This window comes from Lissotriton vulgaris, chromosome 1_1, assembly GCF_964263255.1.
Source record: "Lissotriton vulgaris chromosome 1_1, aLisVul1.2, whole genome shotgun sequence".
Lineage (NCBI taxonomy): Eukaryota > Metazoa > Chordata > Amphibia > Caudata > Salamandridae > Lissotriton > Lissotriton vulgaris.
The window spans coordinates 2113021675-2113038436 of NC_141685.1; the positions used below are offsets into that span (position 1 = coordinate 2113021675).

The following is a 16762-nucleotide window of genomic DNA, read 5'->3' on the forward strand; positions in this document are numbered from 1 at the left end:
CCCTCAACCCCTCACCCACCCTCAACCCCGCACCCTCACTCACCCTCAACCCCTCACCCTCAACCCCTCACTCACCCTCACTCACCCTCACCCTCAACCCCTCAGCCTCACCCTCACTCACCCTCAACCCCTCACCCTCACTCACCCTCAACCTCATGCTAAAGATTTACAAAAAAACCCATAAACAATTCCAAAAGCACTAACTCTAATGCTGCGAGACCTATTGCATTTCTAATGCTTGTTTACAGTGCCGCTAAGGGGGCACTAAGCACTGTTTTGCACTTTTAACAGACTGATGAAGCGGCTTCGTACTGTGACACTGCCTACACGAGCCATATTATGATGTTATGTTGGGTCAGATACTTGTTATGCTATTTAAGTGGCAACACAATAGTCTAGATACAATAACATAAGGCAAACTCAATGTTCCATGTTACTGAGCAGGACATGATAGTCACATGATTGACAACTACATGATGTGCACAAATCCAGTAATCAGGAATTGAGATCTGTTAATTTGTACACAATGTATGCTATATTTAGGATATTATATACCTATTTACCATGAATTGTGTATTTTGCACATTGCATGATCATGCACATCTCATTATTTTGCACGTCATGTTGATCTTAAGTCGGATTGTTCTTGTGTGTATATCATGAATTGATTGCTTTTATCCTTATTCCAATTTAGGGAAGATATTTAGAATGGTAATAGATTTGAAATCAATAATAGTATTTAAAATTGTACCTGACTAACAAATGGACATTTGTTCAAATGTGCATCATAAATATAGTCAGTTTTCTATTTCAAGTTCACTAGCAAGCACTGGGCACTTAAAATGGTCTTGTAATTACTGTAGCTGCATCATGTGATCAAGGCCAGGCTTGGCCGAAACGCGTCGTGGTGGATCGTGATTAAATAAAGAAAATGTTTTTGCATGCAGTAATGTTGTCTGTGTCCTGACGTCCACCGATTGGAAAGTGACGTGAAGGGATAGAAATATATGTAATACCGCCACTTTAGTCTTTCTTTTACTCAGTGAGCATATATTTATATATATTAGTGTGCGTATATATGTACATATGCTCACTGAGTAAAATAAAGGCTAAAGTGACAGTATATTTATGTAAGATAAGACTCTCGCTATACTTTGTTTTTTGCAGTGAATTTCCAAGTTAAAAAAAAAAGGTTAAAGTCACGTTCTACTGAAGTAACTGTAACTCGCACCCCTGCCATTCACAGTGATGTCATCTATGATGTCATAGAACATGTGATGAGTGCTGTATTATGTGAGGTCATAAGCAAGGGCATGAGTTACAGTTACTTTAGTTAACTTTAATTGGTGAATTGAAGTGTTTTGTTTTGTTTAACTGTTATCTTAAAAATGATATTTTCACCCGAGTATAATGTCACTTTGACCTTTGTTTTTTCAGTGATTTTCAAAGTTTTTTTTATGTAAAGTAAGATATTCTTCCCATACGTAACAATAATGTTACTTTAACCTTCATTTTGTCAGTGAGTTTCTTAATGTAAAGTAATATTTTACTTCTGTATGTACTACTGTATGTAACTATACAACTCTCCCACCTGTGCCCAACCCCGCTCAGGTGGTCACCCTTCCATACGCCTCTGGCTGGCATGGGGCTGGCGTCCTGGCCTGTGTCTAACTTCCTGAAGGCAGGCGACCATCCGGCCAATCATGGCCTTTGACCATGCGCCGTGTGGGTTAGCCACAGGGCCAACTGCTTGTAAATGGCTAACCCACCACAGGCACTCATGCCACCTTGTTTTTTTTAAATAGGTTTCTGATCCGACAGCAGTCAGCACAGGCCCCTGAACTTTTGCAGGATTCACAGGCGTAAGGGGGTTGTGCTTTCAAATTTGGGCCTGCGGCGGGATCTCTGGGACTCCCCTTTACACAAGGTCCAGGGGGATGTATGACATTACAACGTATGCTTTTACCACGCATGCTTTTACATCGCAAGTTTTACAACGCATGCCTTTACAATGCATAGTGTTGAAGGGTGCTGGAAAGTGAATAGTTTAATTTACTAGTCCAACTCCAGTCGCCGTGGATAGTAGGGAAGGTGTTGGATAGTAAAATAAATCTATTCCCTATCCTAGAGCTCCCCCCAGCGCAATGCGCTGTAATGGTTTGCGTTGTAAAAGTTGCGATGTAAAGGCACTGCGTGGTAAAAGTTGCGTTGTAAAGGATGATTCCCGGTCCAGGGTACTCCTAACCTACCCCCTAATACCATATACTTTTTTAATGTTCAGGATACTGGGACTAAGCTTTTAGGTCCTGTAATGGTGTCCACAACATGGACTCTCACTCGCACAGGAGCCTCCAGCTCACGCTTAGAATGTTACAAGCATACACAAACATTCATTACAGATTAAACCTATAGCCCGTGCCATCATTGCTGCAGGAGCCATGCTAGCTTTTGTGCATAAGAATGCTTTGCAGGATTTTTACAAGGCAGTTGGTTATATGTCGTTGAGACAGACCTTTGTATAATGTTTCTATATTGTTGAAGGGCCAGATATACTAACTATCTGGTCGCAAAAAGTGCTCACAATAAGTGACTACTTTTTTGAACTGGTCTCTCATTTTGTGAACTGACCTGTGTACTGTTAGATTGTTAAGCAAAAAAGGAGTCGTAGCGAGTCACAGACTACTCTGCCTAATTAAGGTTAATTAGGCAGGTCTTAATTTTCGACTCTATGATTGGTCATGATCAGGGCTAGTTGGCTGCAAGGTTCAGCAGACCATCATCCCTGTGATTGCTTTTCAATAAAGAAATCTCTGGTGTTTTTTTAAATAGCCCAATATCCGTAAAAAAAAATAGAGCAGTTTTGATATGTTTTTTTTTTTAAAAAAAGGTTATGGGGGTTGATTCAGAGAGTGTTGGGAGTGAAATTTGTGCTCTAATTCGAAAAATAAATGGATCCACAAGGGCCCCCTTCCTTTTGCTCATTAATTGCCACACCAATTTACGAGTCAATAACTTATCACTAGTCTATGATTGAAATTGCAGTCACAAGCCATTGGTATATAGGTTATCGAATCGCTGTTTGGAAACGACGCCCATAGCGCACCATTTCGAAATAGTGATTTGTAGAGCATTTCTAAAACCATTTTGGTAGTCGTTAACAGTTTACCGATTTTTCATCCGTCAGGGAGTTTTACACAAATGGAATCAGCTAACGGTGTGATGCTGCATCGATGGAATTGTTTAAACCAAAAAATAGATGTGCTTTTATAATGGCTGTGACATTATGCTGAAAATGAACACAAGACATTTTGTTTACCCAAATAAGGGGACTGCATATTGTTGCTCATTTCTGGGAACAGAGTGGTGCCACTTGGCATTGAGTGCCACTTTTACAGACTAAACTGCTTGGCTAACTAGGATTGCCAGCTGGTGCAAGGCCATTTTCTAAATTTCTATTGAAAGCACATGCACTAAAATAGAAAAAAAGTTTTTAAAACCCTGATGTCTGAAGCGGCAGCAATATGCTTGCAATGAAAAGCTTAAATGTGAAAAAAGAAACAAGTGCATATAATTTGAATGGAAAAGCCCTGATTCGTCCTGGCATGCTGACGTCATTGAACAGTTATAGAGCTGCTCTTTTTGTTTTGATGCACAACACAGAAAAATATGATTTTTACTATCCCATAGTAAAGGTTCTATAAGTTTGAATTCGTGTAACTTGAAGACATAGTTTAAAAACACAAAGGTAAGGAAAAATAAAAGAACTGAAAATAAAAAAGTTGCCAAAGTTATCCATTGTCCCGGCAGCCCTGAGCCCGAAGTGCACTTCTTTTGAAGTGGGTGTGCAATTATGAGCAGGCAAGTGCCACCACTTCCAGTGAAAGACAGCCAGTGGCTGACGTGGATTGGGCCACAGCTCCATGGTGCACACCAATGGAAGGCAGAAGCAGAATGTGAATGGCAGTTGAAGAGACCAATCGACGCAGAATTCCGATTCAGTGCCCCCCTATGTATGTAGCAGGTATTTTTAGTTATCATTCGTTATTATATGAGCCTTGAAAAAGCATCTAAAGCTGTCTCTTTGCCACTCTTTTAGAGTTTGACCTTGAACACCAGATCAGGGAATTATAGAGGTGGCTGATTATATAGGTCCAGTCACTTGGGTACGTGGTGATGAGCTGTGGGCTACCTTGCATATGGAGCGGGAGGGACCGACAGTGGCAGGTCTGTGAGGCCTGTGTCTGCTATGGTCTTGTTTACCTCTACTTTGCACCTTGCCACCCTAAAGACTTATGAGGTTGCTGTGTCTCTGTTGGGGGTAAGCTCTCGCACACAGCCCTTCTGTTTCCGATACAGTAGGCAAGCACTAGCACGAGTGGGCATGATTTGTGAATCAGTTTTAAATTTAACACCACCAAAATGCAAATTCTTCTTTTCGAAGTACAACTAAATAATTGTTCACCCGGCCGCTGTTTTAGAGGAAATGGCATGTCATAGCTTGTAAAGGTGGACATTTGGAACACCAATATGCCAGGGAAAGGCCTCTTGCACTGGGCGGTGCATGCTGCCACGTTTAGTATGCGCACTGCTAGGCTGTGCCAATCTTCTGCCCATAATTTTCATTCCTGCACATGAATCTATTCTGCAGACTCGGTTCTCTGCAGCCGTTGCTGATGCAATGTTTCTTTTCTTGTTTCTTTTAGGGCCAAGTGTTGTAACGTTAGACCACGCGGACAGCAGACGGTAAGAAGGACCACTTCATTGTGTTAGTGGATCGGTATGTGTGTGTGTGCAGCAAACCGGAAATGAAGCCACACGTTGTGAGGGTGATGGCTATTGACCAAGAGTCGTGTGCACGTGTTTCCGTCAGTCTTACATCTTCTGGCCATAATGTGAACATATACCCGACACACGTTTAAAGAACATTCTAGGTTTATTTTGTACGATTACCGAAAGATCGTGTTGTTGCGTGCACTTTACAAAATCATTCATCCCTTTTATTCTCATAGTATGTTTTTTCTGGATGACTTCAGAAATTCTATATTTGCATGTGCCACATTATTTATGGCCGTAAGGATGTCCAGGGCATCCTGCAAAAAGAACAATTGATGGACAGAATGCTGAAAAATGTAAACCATTCACCCCCAATACAGAGCTCTGGGCCTAAATCTATCGTTGTTTTGCTCACCATGCCATTCCAGGTTGGACCCAGTCATATGCAAATCAGTCTTGACCCTGCACCCAATGGGAACAGACCAGCCTGAACTGCCAATCCACGTCCACCCTGGCCCAGAAACAAGCATCCTGGGACTGGTTTTGGGGTATCACCCCGACTAGCTTGACTCCAGTGGCATGGAGGGCACAGGACCCACGTCTGGCTTCATGGTATCACTGTAATGTTTCCTTTTGAACGACGCATTTGTAGGTATGGCTCGGGCATGTCTGTCTGGTAGCATCTGCGAGCTTGAGCAATGGTATGGTGTCTTGGCCTATAAGTGTTTAGATGTAGAATGGTGAGTGCAGCTGAGAGAATGTGTTGATGCATGGAGTGATGGTGTGTGTACTCTAGGCGGAGCTTTGTAGTTAAGGGCGGTATAGGAATGTTGAAGCCCTGACTAGAATGCAGAGATACAAGTTTGATATTGTCGCCTGTGAGCTCGCCCCTCATCCATTCATCTGAAGACCTTTCCTGCAGCTACGACATACTGTATTTGGAACCTGATGATTCTGGAATAGGCTTGAAGTGTTAATGAGTAACTGCTCTTGCATGGCTGGGAAATCTTTCTTTAGTGCTTGTGTTAAATTCTAAAGGTAAAGCCAAGCAGTAAAACCAGTGATGCATTTTTTTCTGCGTCATTAAACAAGCATGAACATGAAAGAAAAAGGTCTATGTTTTCTCCGTCCCCAGCACATAGCAGGACGGTCCCTATCATATCCTGAGGAATACCTTCCAAGTATGAATTCCAAGTGACACTCGACGATTGAATCTCTAAGGATTCCATGTCACCTGTTCTCACTTTAGAAAAAGTGCTTTCTTCTCACTCTACAAATGGAGCAAGTAGGGTTGCCAATAGTTTATCTTGCCAGGACTTTACGACAAAATACCTGAAAGTAGAGTATTAAAGGGCACGGAAAAGCAATTACTTCTTTTCCAAAAAATGATGACAAGTGTTCCTGCTTTGAGTGTCTAAAACCGCTTTCAGAGACAAACAAGATTTGTTCCAATGCAATTTTTTTCATCAAATATTTTTTGCTGTGTAATGAATTATAAACTTTATAATATAAAGGCATATGTGATCAAAATATATAAAAAGAAATGTTCTGAGCAGTTTATGATTTCTCTATCTAGCCTATTCTAAACTGTTACAGGATGGGCTGGGCCGGTGGTAATTTGATGGTTACAAATGGATGGGTTCCCCAAACCCAGTGCTTCTTTGTTTAATGTATGAAGCCTGAGCCTGCTTATTTGGCAACCAAGGTACTCATCAGAGTTCTTGCTAAAAAGAGCCTGTATCATTGATTACCAGGGCAGGGTGGTTTGCATTTCCTAAAATCTACTAAACCAGGACAGCACTTTACAGCAGGAATCCTCCCATCATTGAAATTACACGTCATTGATGGGCACCTTCAAACAAAGTTTCAGAGATGGCAGAGCCAAAAATAATCTGTATGTCAAATGTAAACAAGTGTTAGTTAACTGTAGTGTGGACTGTAGTTCCTGAAGATCTCTCAATTCTCTTTTGGGACTGGCCTATTTTGCCCTGTAATTGGCCACATAAATGTCAACATTTTACTTTGAGTTGAATAAAGTCTATTTCAGGTGTACTTTGACCGCCATATTCATTTTATTTCTCTGTCTTTGCCTGGGGCGGCTCTTCCGCTAAGGCAGAGCAGCGTCGCCCCACAGGAAAAATAAAATTATAATAACAATGTTATTATTATTTTATTTTTCATTATTGGCTATGTAAAGGTGCGAGCGGAGCAGTGCTTCCTGCAGAGCAGGGGTAGGAGTGGGGAGCACTCTCTAAAGCACGCATGACGGTTTGGCCAGCCATCTTGGGCTCGCCGAACAGTCATGCGCACTTTGCATGTTCTCCACCGGCTGTAATGCACAGCCTGAGATGGTTCACGCCCAGGCTCCCACTCCCTGTCTGCGTGCCAAACCATGGCACTCAGACCAATCACAGCGCTGCTATAAGGCAGCATCGTAACTGGCTAAGGGAATCGGGAGCCTGGGTGCTTCCTGCTTCGCTGACCGAAGAGGACAGAGGAGAGGCGGGCCCCGGGAAGATAAGTGATTTTATTTATTTCCCCCCTTTTAAATTTATTTTTCAATACTCCGCCACCCCACTATTACTGCCGGGTACTGGTCTGTGCCGATGTTTAGTTAGAAACCTTTTGACAAGGGAGCAAATCTGGGCTAGTTGCTTAACTTTACCTTACGCTGGCGTCCTAAATTTTAGTTTCTGCTTTGACACTTCTCTACAAAGTGTGAATTTTAACAATTCATCTTCTTGTGCCTCAAACTGTAAATGTGTAAACCACATCTGTACGGTGGCTTCCACCTCTGTTTCGGAGGCTACACTCTCCATTCCTATTATTCTAGTTTCTGTAATCCAAACCCACAGGGAGTCGATACACCAGATCTTGTAGGATATTCCCCTCGTATTTCAAATGCACAAGATAAAATAATCTCATTTATATTCATAAGGTTTGTCATTTCCTACCAGCTTGCAAACACCTCCGATAATAAAGCGGTGAGTTTATTATTGAGTATACTTTGCATCTCAGAAAGAACACTTTTTTTGTGATTGCAGTGTACTTTATTTAGAGCTATCTATTGAGTGGCTGCGATGGCATATTCCTGTCCCATGAAGCATATATCATATATAAGCTTATATCAGACCATAAGGCACAATGTAGTGCCATAGACAGCTGGCAATGGCAAAATATGCGTATCCCAAATGTCACTCCTACCATATTTGCCATAATTTTTCACTGAAATGAGGAGGAGGCTTAGATGAATGAAAGGCTATGTCTTTGTGGGCGCATCCCACAGTTTTGTTACACTCTGGTAGTGGGCATCTGTTCCTCTCTCTGGCTTGTCATCTACTTTCACGCTCAGTGGTCTCCCATCTGTACAATGCAGCACAAACCACAGAGCAGCGCAAGTATTCACAAGTGTTCATAATCGCATTGGCGGCTGACGTACTGAGGGTGGTGGGAGAAGGGGCACCCAAGGAAAACAAAAAAATAAAATCAAATTACCTTTCTTGGTTGCAGTGCGGTGCCCTTCTCCCTCTGGTGTCTTCTCCGAAACCAGGAAACTGCACTCCCCAATCCTGGCACTACTCTCACAGCATGCGAGCAGCGCCAGGAGTGAAGAGAGCGGCCTCACTCAGCGCTCTCAAGAGCACTGCAGGCCTGCGCTTTCTCTAACTGAGCTGTCTAAGGGAGCTGGGTTAGAGAAGTTTAAAATGCGCATTTCTAGCTGGCCGTCGCAAGACAGCTGGCTAAAGGGACATGCCTATTTTACAGCGCTCAGCTCTTTGCTGCTGCCACTCGGCAGCACTGGACTCTGTCCTGACACTTAGTTCGGGACGGGGTGCTGAAAAATAAAAAACAAGTATTGGGCAGGCTGGTAGAGCTGTAACAGGCGGTGAATGAGCGCGTTTTTTAGAAAGCCAAAGCGGGCCATGAAACCTCGCAGCTTCCTCTTTGATGTCACACGGGCTTGTGAAATTTTGGCCACGGGGAGAGAATGTGACATCACGGCCTGGGCTGGGACTTCATGCTGACCAGTGGGTGGGGTCCACGGTCACTGGTGAGTGGGAGAGGTGGAGGTGGGAGGCAGATGGAGATGCTGATTACACCCTGCACAAACTGCTGAATAAGTTAAATAGGATTAGTCTTTGCTCACATTGGGGGTAAGGCAGAGGTAGAGATGGGGGAAGAAAAACAGGCAGTTTGGGCTTTGATGACCCCGCGGGCCTTTCCCTTGACTTCAGGCAGTGCTGGAAAACAGTATCTGCACCAGGTGACCACAAACACACCAGCAGCCCATCCCTGAAGTCTTGCCCCTCCAAAACCCTCGTCTTTTGTTAGTCTCACAAGACGTTTGATGCTGGTGTGTGTGTGTTTTTTTAATATAAATATTTCAATCAAGCCTCCTCCACACATTTATCCCTGTTTGTGTACTGTTAATGTATTGGACAATTTGGTTTATTTTTCCTGAGCGTTATTTATTTATTTCAAGGGTTGCTCTTGTATAGTACCCGAAATAAAGACTCGGGCGGCTAGGGCTCTGTGCTTGAAGCACACGCCACAAGAAATATTCTCTGTCCCCCCTCCTCCCCGTACGAGCTGGCACCCTGCATGCTCTTTGTTCAATGTTCATTATAAAGTAACGGAGCCCCATGCGTACGTTTACAATTACAAAGGGCAAGCGGAAAGAGGAGAGTATACTATTAAAAGGAAACACTCCTATAATATAAGTAGAGCTGTAACAGGCGGTGAATGAGCGCTTTTTTTTTAGAAACCCAAAGTGGGCCATGAAACCTCGCAGCTTCCTCTTTGATGTCACACGGGCTTGTGAAGTTTTGGCCACGGGGAGAGAATGTGACATCACGGCCTGGGCTGGGACTTCTGAGTGTGGGAATCCAGGTTCTAATCTCGGCGTCGGCTTGCCTTGACACCCTGTGATTCTGGGCAAATCCCGTTATCTTCCAGTGCGTACAAAAAAGTGAATGTTTCCTTGTGTAATGTAACTGGTGCCATGTCAAGCATTCCAATAGCTTCGAGTTCAATTTGCTCTATATCAAAACTGCAAATACATAAAACAAATTGCAAAAAAACAAGTATTGGGCAGGCTGGTAGAGCTGTAACAGGCGGTGAATGAACGTGTTTTTTAGAAAGCCAAAGTGGGCCATGAAACCTCGCAGCTTCCTCTTTGATGTCACACGGAAAGAGGAGAATATACTATTAAAAGGAAATACTCCTATAATATAAGTAGAGCTGTAACAGGCGGTGAATGAGAGCATTTTTTTTTTAGAAAGCCAAAGCGGGCCATGAAACCCAAGTATTGGGCAGGCTGGTGGCCTGAGAAGCGTCCGTGAAGCAGGGGGCGGGGCAGCGGAACCCTTTGAAGTAGCTCACGGCCTGGCGGCCGTGAAAGTGAAAGCAATTAGGGGGGAGGAGAAGTGAGGCCAGTGCGCACTGCGTACGCTGGGGAAGCCTGTGGGAGGGAGGCTGATGGCTTTGATTTGGGGAAATGCGCGTGCTTGTGTTCACGTGATTTCACGTGAACTGTCTTAAATCCGCCCGATGGTTTGAGAACCTATTTTGCACACTAAAATTCTCCCCTATCGATTCCTGCGGAATGGGATAGGCTCGACCTAAAAATGTAGCTCAGGGTCTTGTGGGGCGATGCTCCTCCGCTCAAATGGAGGTTCCGCCCCTGCACAATTGGTAAAAGTGACTCAAAAGAGGAGTGGCTTTCAAGGGCTTCACGTTTGGTGAGACTGTTACCATGCAGCAATGTGAAAGAGTTTAAAACCCAACTCTTTAATGAGCTGTGATCTTTGTCAGATAGCTTAGGACCTTCTTTAGTGGTTGGTGAGTCTTGAGCTCTGTTATAAATCAGTTGCCGTGCCTCGTTGAGTGGTGGTGGAATCAGTAGGTATCCAACAAGTGGTTTCCAAATGTTGAACCATCCGAGGCTCTATTGCCTGATAGCCCCCTCACTTCGAGGATACCAAGACACACATATTTTTCTTTCCTAGGACTGCCATTCAAAGCATGATAACCAAGATTCAAAAATGTCCAATAGCCCCATTGTAAGGGAGAAAAGTACCTGCATATCAGGGCCATGGTTTTTGCATTTCTGACATAAACCCTGACTTTGAGGATTCGCTTGTAAAACCAACAAAAAATCCCAACTGGCTGCCATGACGTGGTGGCCGGCCAGTATTACAGTGTCGAAAAAGTGATTTCACCACATTAGTAGATGCACTTTTGCGAAAATGCGCCCCACTAAAATGGAGGCATCTCAAGATTGGGTTGGCAGAGGGTAAAGACTTCTGTTACACTGGCAGGCTGTTCGGCGCATACCAATGTTAAAATTGCCTTCTTACTCCTTTGCTTCAAATGCTGTTTTGAAATACTATTTTGAAATGGAATAAAACACATCTATAAAGATAAAGAATGCTGTCTCAATGTATGGGCAACCTTTCGACTTCAGAGTGGTGGGGAATGAATGAAACTTTTAAATTCTACCACTAAATGTGAACAATATCAACCAATTCCAAAGAGAATTGTAGGGTTTCTTTAGTAGAGAATATTTTGAAGAAAATGGGCTAAATGTTTCTTTTTGCAGAGCATTTTTCAAAGTTGGCTCATAAAATATTCTAGTACTTTCAAGGTGTGCCAAGCAAGCAAGATCCTTCGCCTGGATTCTTTGGAGAGGGGTTCACCCCAAGATAACTTTAAAACATTTTAACTGTTCATTTTTCGTCACAATTGCTGTAAAAAAAACCTGCAGTTTTATTATTTAAAAAAAAGAATCATCTAGATAAACAATTTGACATGTTTTCCTATAATTCAAAATATCATAATGCATTTTGCATCTTCTTCAAATACTCTTTCTTTCATAAACCTATTCAGCATTTTCTAGTTAATTATCGGACTTATAATATTATTGAGCATCTAGTTGGAAGAGGCATGGAGGAAAAATAAAAAACCTCACAAACTCAAGACTTAAGCAACACTGCTATCCCTCAGGGCAGCAGCGTACACACAGTAGACTAAACCTCCGATTACAGAGATAGTACAGTGCAGTTTGAAGTTGGAAACATACCACTTTAGTTATACCAGCCATGCAGGTTGAGGCCTGTTAGACCCACAGTTCCACTTTGGAGCTATCTGAAAGATGATGCTGTTCCTTCTCGACCACCTGGTGTTCTAAGGAGGAAAAAAGCCTCTCCTAAGTACACAGGGTAGGGAGGGGAACTGGGAAAGACACATGCCACTGCATAACACCCTCTCTTGGAATGGATCCATCTCATGCATTGGAGTCCTGAAGAGATGAAACGATCAACCCATACATTATTGTCTTCTGAACTGAACTGTTTGACACTGTCTAAAATACTATGTGATAGTTTTCAGAGTTGGGAAGCATTCTCCTGATATGAGTGCCTGTGAATTTCAATGGTTTGCATGAAAATAATATGAAATGCTAATTTAAGTGTAGCCTTTCTGCAGTGTAATGAAATATGCATGCAGAATATAATTCGTACCTACCTTGACTAATATCAAATCCAGCATCTAATATGTTTGTGAGACAAAATCAAGTACACAATTCAAAGTTTTTAGAAAAATTGGAGACTGTAACTCCTGAGACAAAAAAGCAACTTTAGTTCAATTTTCTATGCTATGCAATGCTATGCAGTTTTATATAGCGCACAGCTGCCCTGGCAAAGGGGCGTCCCAGCACTGAAACAAAAAACAGCAGAACAATAGACAACATACAACAGTCTATAGTAGAGGAAAGAGGGGTGTTTTGATAGCCTTATGGAAAGCCAGGTAGTTTTCCATACTACGAATGGCAGTGGGGAGCACATTTCAAAGTCTGGCTGCCTTTACACAAAAGGAGCGTCAACCAGCGCGAACCCTCCTCGCCCACGGAACAACCGCCTAATGCTGGCCCATAGACCGGAGTTGGCGGGAGAGAGTGTAAAGTGTAAGCAGATTGGCCAAGATGTCCGGAGAGGAAAGATTTAAGATTTTAAAAGACATGCAATGAGTCTTGAACTCCACAGGCAACCAATGTAGCTGACTGAGAGTACTGGAAGTGGGGCATGTCCTGGGTAGACCTAACAAGGCTCCGGCTGCAGCGTTCTGGACCCTTTGCAGTCTTGTAATTTCCACCTTATTAATTCCCAAGTAGAGTGAGTTGGCGTAATCTAATCTAGCCAGAATGGATGCCTGGACAACCAACTGCCTCATGTCCGGGTCGAAGAACCCCAGCACTGGTTTGAGCCCCCGTAGAATGCCAAAACATGTTCCTGCTACTTTCTTTGTTTGTGTCTGAAAGCTAAGGGCGGAATCTACCCACACACCCAAATATTTTACCACATGTTTGGGGATGGGTGCACAGCTCAGCTTAGCAGGCCACCAGTGCTCACTCCACAGCTCGGTGTTTCTCCCAAATAGGGCCATCACATTTTCCTCCACTACTACCTTGACCATAACAGATTGCCTGTGTACAGTGCGCTGCGAATAAATGAGTCTTTTAACGTAGCCCTTTATACCAGCCCTGTGCCCCCAGAGTGAACCGTAAGGCCTTAGGCTGCTCACAGCGGGCTCTGGGCATAGTTCACCTCCTCCAGCCATGTCCTCCATCCACTCTGTATTTGTTACTTATGGACTGTCGCTGACCATTCACAGTGTCTTGAAGGGACTGCCGTTGACCATTCACAGCAGTCTGAAGGGACTGCCGTTGACCATTCACAGGAGTCTGAAGGGACTGCCGTTGACCATTCACAGTGTCTTAAAGAGACTGCAGTTAACCATACGCAGTGGCTTGAAGGGACTGCCGTTGACCCTTCACAGTGTCCTGAAGGGACTGCTGTTGACCATATGCAGTGGCTTGAAGGGACTGCCATTGACCATTCGCAGTGGCTTGAAGGGACAGCCGTTGACCCTTCACAGTGGCTTGAAGGGACTGCCGTTGACCCTTCACAGTGGCTTTAAGGGACTGCTGTTGACCATTCGCAGTGGCTTTAAGGGACTGCTGTTGACCATTCTCAGTGTCTTGAAGCGACTGCCGTTGACCATTCTCAGTGGCTTGAAAGGATTGCCGTTGACCATTCTCAGTGGCTATTGAGTGCAGCCATTCTGCCCTCTCCCCTCTCTCTCTCTCTCTCTCTCTCTCTCTCTCTCTCTCTCTCTCTCTCTCTCTCTCTCTTTCTCTCCCTCTCCCTCTCCCCCTCCCCCCCCCTCCCCCTCCCTCTCTCTCTCCCTCTCCCCATCTCCCCCTCTCCCTCTCCCTCTCCCTCACTCTCTCTCTCTCTCTCTCTCTCTCTTCCTCTCCCTCTCCCCCTCTCCCCTTCCTCTCCCTCTCCCTCTCCCTCTCTCCTTCTCCCTCTCTCCCTCTCCCTCTCCCTCTCTCTCCCTCTCCCCATCTCCCTCTCTCCCTCTCCCCATCTCCCCCTCTCCCTCCCTCTCCCTCTCCCTCTCCCTCTCCCCATCTCCCCCTCTCTCTCCCGCTCCCTCTATCTTCCTCTCCCTCTCCTTCTCCCTCTCCCTCTCCCCCTCTCCCCTCCCTCTCCCTTTCCCTCTCTCCCTCTCCCTCTCTCCTTCTCCCTCTCTCCCTCTCCCTCTCACCCCCTCCCCCTCTCCCTCTCTCCTCCTCCCTCTCCCTCTCCCCTCTCTCCCTCTCCCTCTCTCCCTCTCCCCCTCCCCCTCCCCTCTCCCTCTCCCTCTCCCTCTCCCTCTCTCCTCCTCCCTCTCCCTCTCCCCTCCCCTCTCTCCCTCTCCCTCTCTCCCTCTCTCCCTCTCCCCCTCCCCCTCCTCTTCCCTCTCCCTCTCCCTCTCCCTCTCTCCCTCCCCCTCTCCCTCTCCCTCTCCCTCTCCCTCTCACCCTCTCTCTCTCTCTCTCTCTCTCCATATATATATTGTGGTCGTGGGGGTGTCGCGGGCCGGAAAATCAGGCAAGGAGGCCGGATGTAGTGGGCTATAGTGGGGTTTTATTGTTACAAGAGTCAACAGAAGAGCCAGTACAGAGTATTCCAGATGGGTCGGGTAGTTCTTCCTGGTCGGCTAGTCTCCACTCGGGTTGGTTCACGGCTGGGCTCGGTCTCCGTTTCTGGGGAGGTACCTCGGAGGGCAACAAGAGAAACAAGGGACCGTTAGTCCGAACAGGGACTCAGTACGTATGCTGCCACCGACACCGGGACGCGAGTGGGACAGAGAGGAACGAGTCGTGAGGGAGGGAGGTACGGGGAAGAGGGAAAAACGGATGGATAAAGAACTAGAATATAGCAAGGGTGTCAGGGTGAGTGTGACGGGAAGAAGGGTGTCTTATGGTGAGAGTGCTTTACGATATTCACAGTGCTTCTAATACGTGATAAGTGCCTAAGAGTAAGAGATCTATACAGAATATGTACACTGAGCACCTAGCGTGCTCACGGGGAGGTTTATGCTACTCACGCGGTCCGCCGTAGCTCTCCAGTGAGCCGCGGCCGCTCTTCAGCCACCTCCTTAAGGACTCCACCAGTCCTCCGACCACTCGTCTTCTTCGGGTTGTTCCTCTTCTCGGTCTCCAACGCCAGTCTGAGTATCCTGCCTCAATGCTCCGACGATGTCTTCGATGTTGCTTCCGCTTTTCACTTGTTCTGTCGCTGCCTCAGGGGTGGGACTTCCGGTTGTTGCTGGTCGCTGATTGGCTCCTGGAATAGAGAGAGGGGCAGGGAACTGTGGGTCATGGTTCTCGCTCCGGTAATGTTACGGACCCGAGGAGTTTGGAGGAAAGTGCTTGGGCGTGATACCCCTGATAGCGGTAAGGGTTCAGGGGGGTACAGTCCTGGCGGGGCTGACAACGGGACCAGATCACATATATATATATTGCAGTTCTCATAAGAGCCATGCAATTTCAGATGACTATCGTAATGATGTTGTAGGCATCTGGATTCCACAACAGAACATAATTATTTGTAATACACTTTTGAATGCACTATTTACAGTTGCAATGGGTATGTGTGTTCATTGAAATACATATAAAAGCCAACTAAGGCATCAAAACCTAAGTAACAAAAACATTCAAATAAAGGCATTGCACTCTCTCTACATTTTCAGTACATGTCATTTCACTTCGCTTGTAGGGAGCATCTCTGAGTAGGGTCATCAGCGCCAGGACACCTTCGGGTAACAGTGCGCCTTAAAAATGTGAAAAATAAATAAATAAATAAATCCTCACATTCCTCAGAAGAAGCTGGTAAGAGAAGGGCACCCCAAGCTCATCTCAGCCATTTAGGAAGATAACCAAGCAACAACAAAGCACATGCATCCCTTCCTCGGCTCACTGGATGAAACTGAGCTGTAAGCGATGAGGCTCTTTAGTTTGCTTGGAGTGATGTTAAAAAGCAGTGTTGCTTATGTGGGAATTATTTTGGTGTTGTGGGTGGTGTTATTAATCTAACTTTGGCTAGTGGGCTGAAGTGAAAAGAAGAGGAGTGAGGGATAGAAGGCAAAAGCCGTCTCCTCATAGATTACTGTGACTGGTTGGAATTTGGTGCGTTATGAATGCCTGACTGGAAAGTATTTTGCAAATCACCATGCCAAGAATTGCATTTGCACCCCAAGTTAGAAAAGTAAACAGTAACTGTGTTCAGGGCCGGCCTTAGGCATCTGCAAGCTGTGCACCTGCACAGGGCCAACAAACCCCAGGGGCCACCACGCTGATATATATCCTTAATATATTTATCCTCTGAGGATGGATACATATTTGTGTGGCGGCCCCTGGCAGGGATTTGGCGTCCGCCTCCGGCTCAGTTCCACTTCTAAACACCCTGACACCCCCCACCCCCCTCTTTACTGGCCTCCGCGCTCTGCCCCACCCGGACCCTCTCTTCCGGGGCCTCCTACCTACGCTCCCTGCCCAGGGCCACCATGGCCCTAGAGCCGCCCCTGCTGTGTTCATCGCTCAAGCATATTATGGAAGGTGGAAGATGGGGCAGTCCACAATGCAGACAGGGGAAATTTCTAC

General features: G+C 45.3%; 1 protein-coding gene across 2 annotated transcripts in view; it reads left to right on the plus strand.

The window, feature by feature from the left end:
* The window catches only part of TSPAN9 (tetraspanin 9), a 998831-nt gene that overhangs the window by 112780 nt on the left and 869289 nt on the right, over nt 1-16762 (plus strand). Inside the window, exon 2 of one of the 2 annotated variants that reach the window (XM_086921536.1) lies at nt 4704-4743. The exons of the other annotated variant lie outside the window; for it this stretch is intronic. The gene's annotated coding sequence lies outside the window, so the exon portion shown is untranslated. The remainder of the gene's footprint in view (nt 1-4703; nt 4744-16762) is intronic. 2 annotated transcript variants of the gene reach the window in all.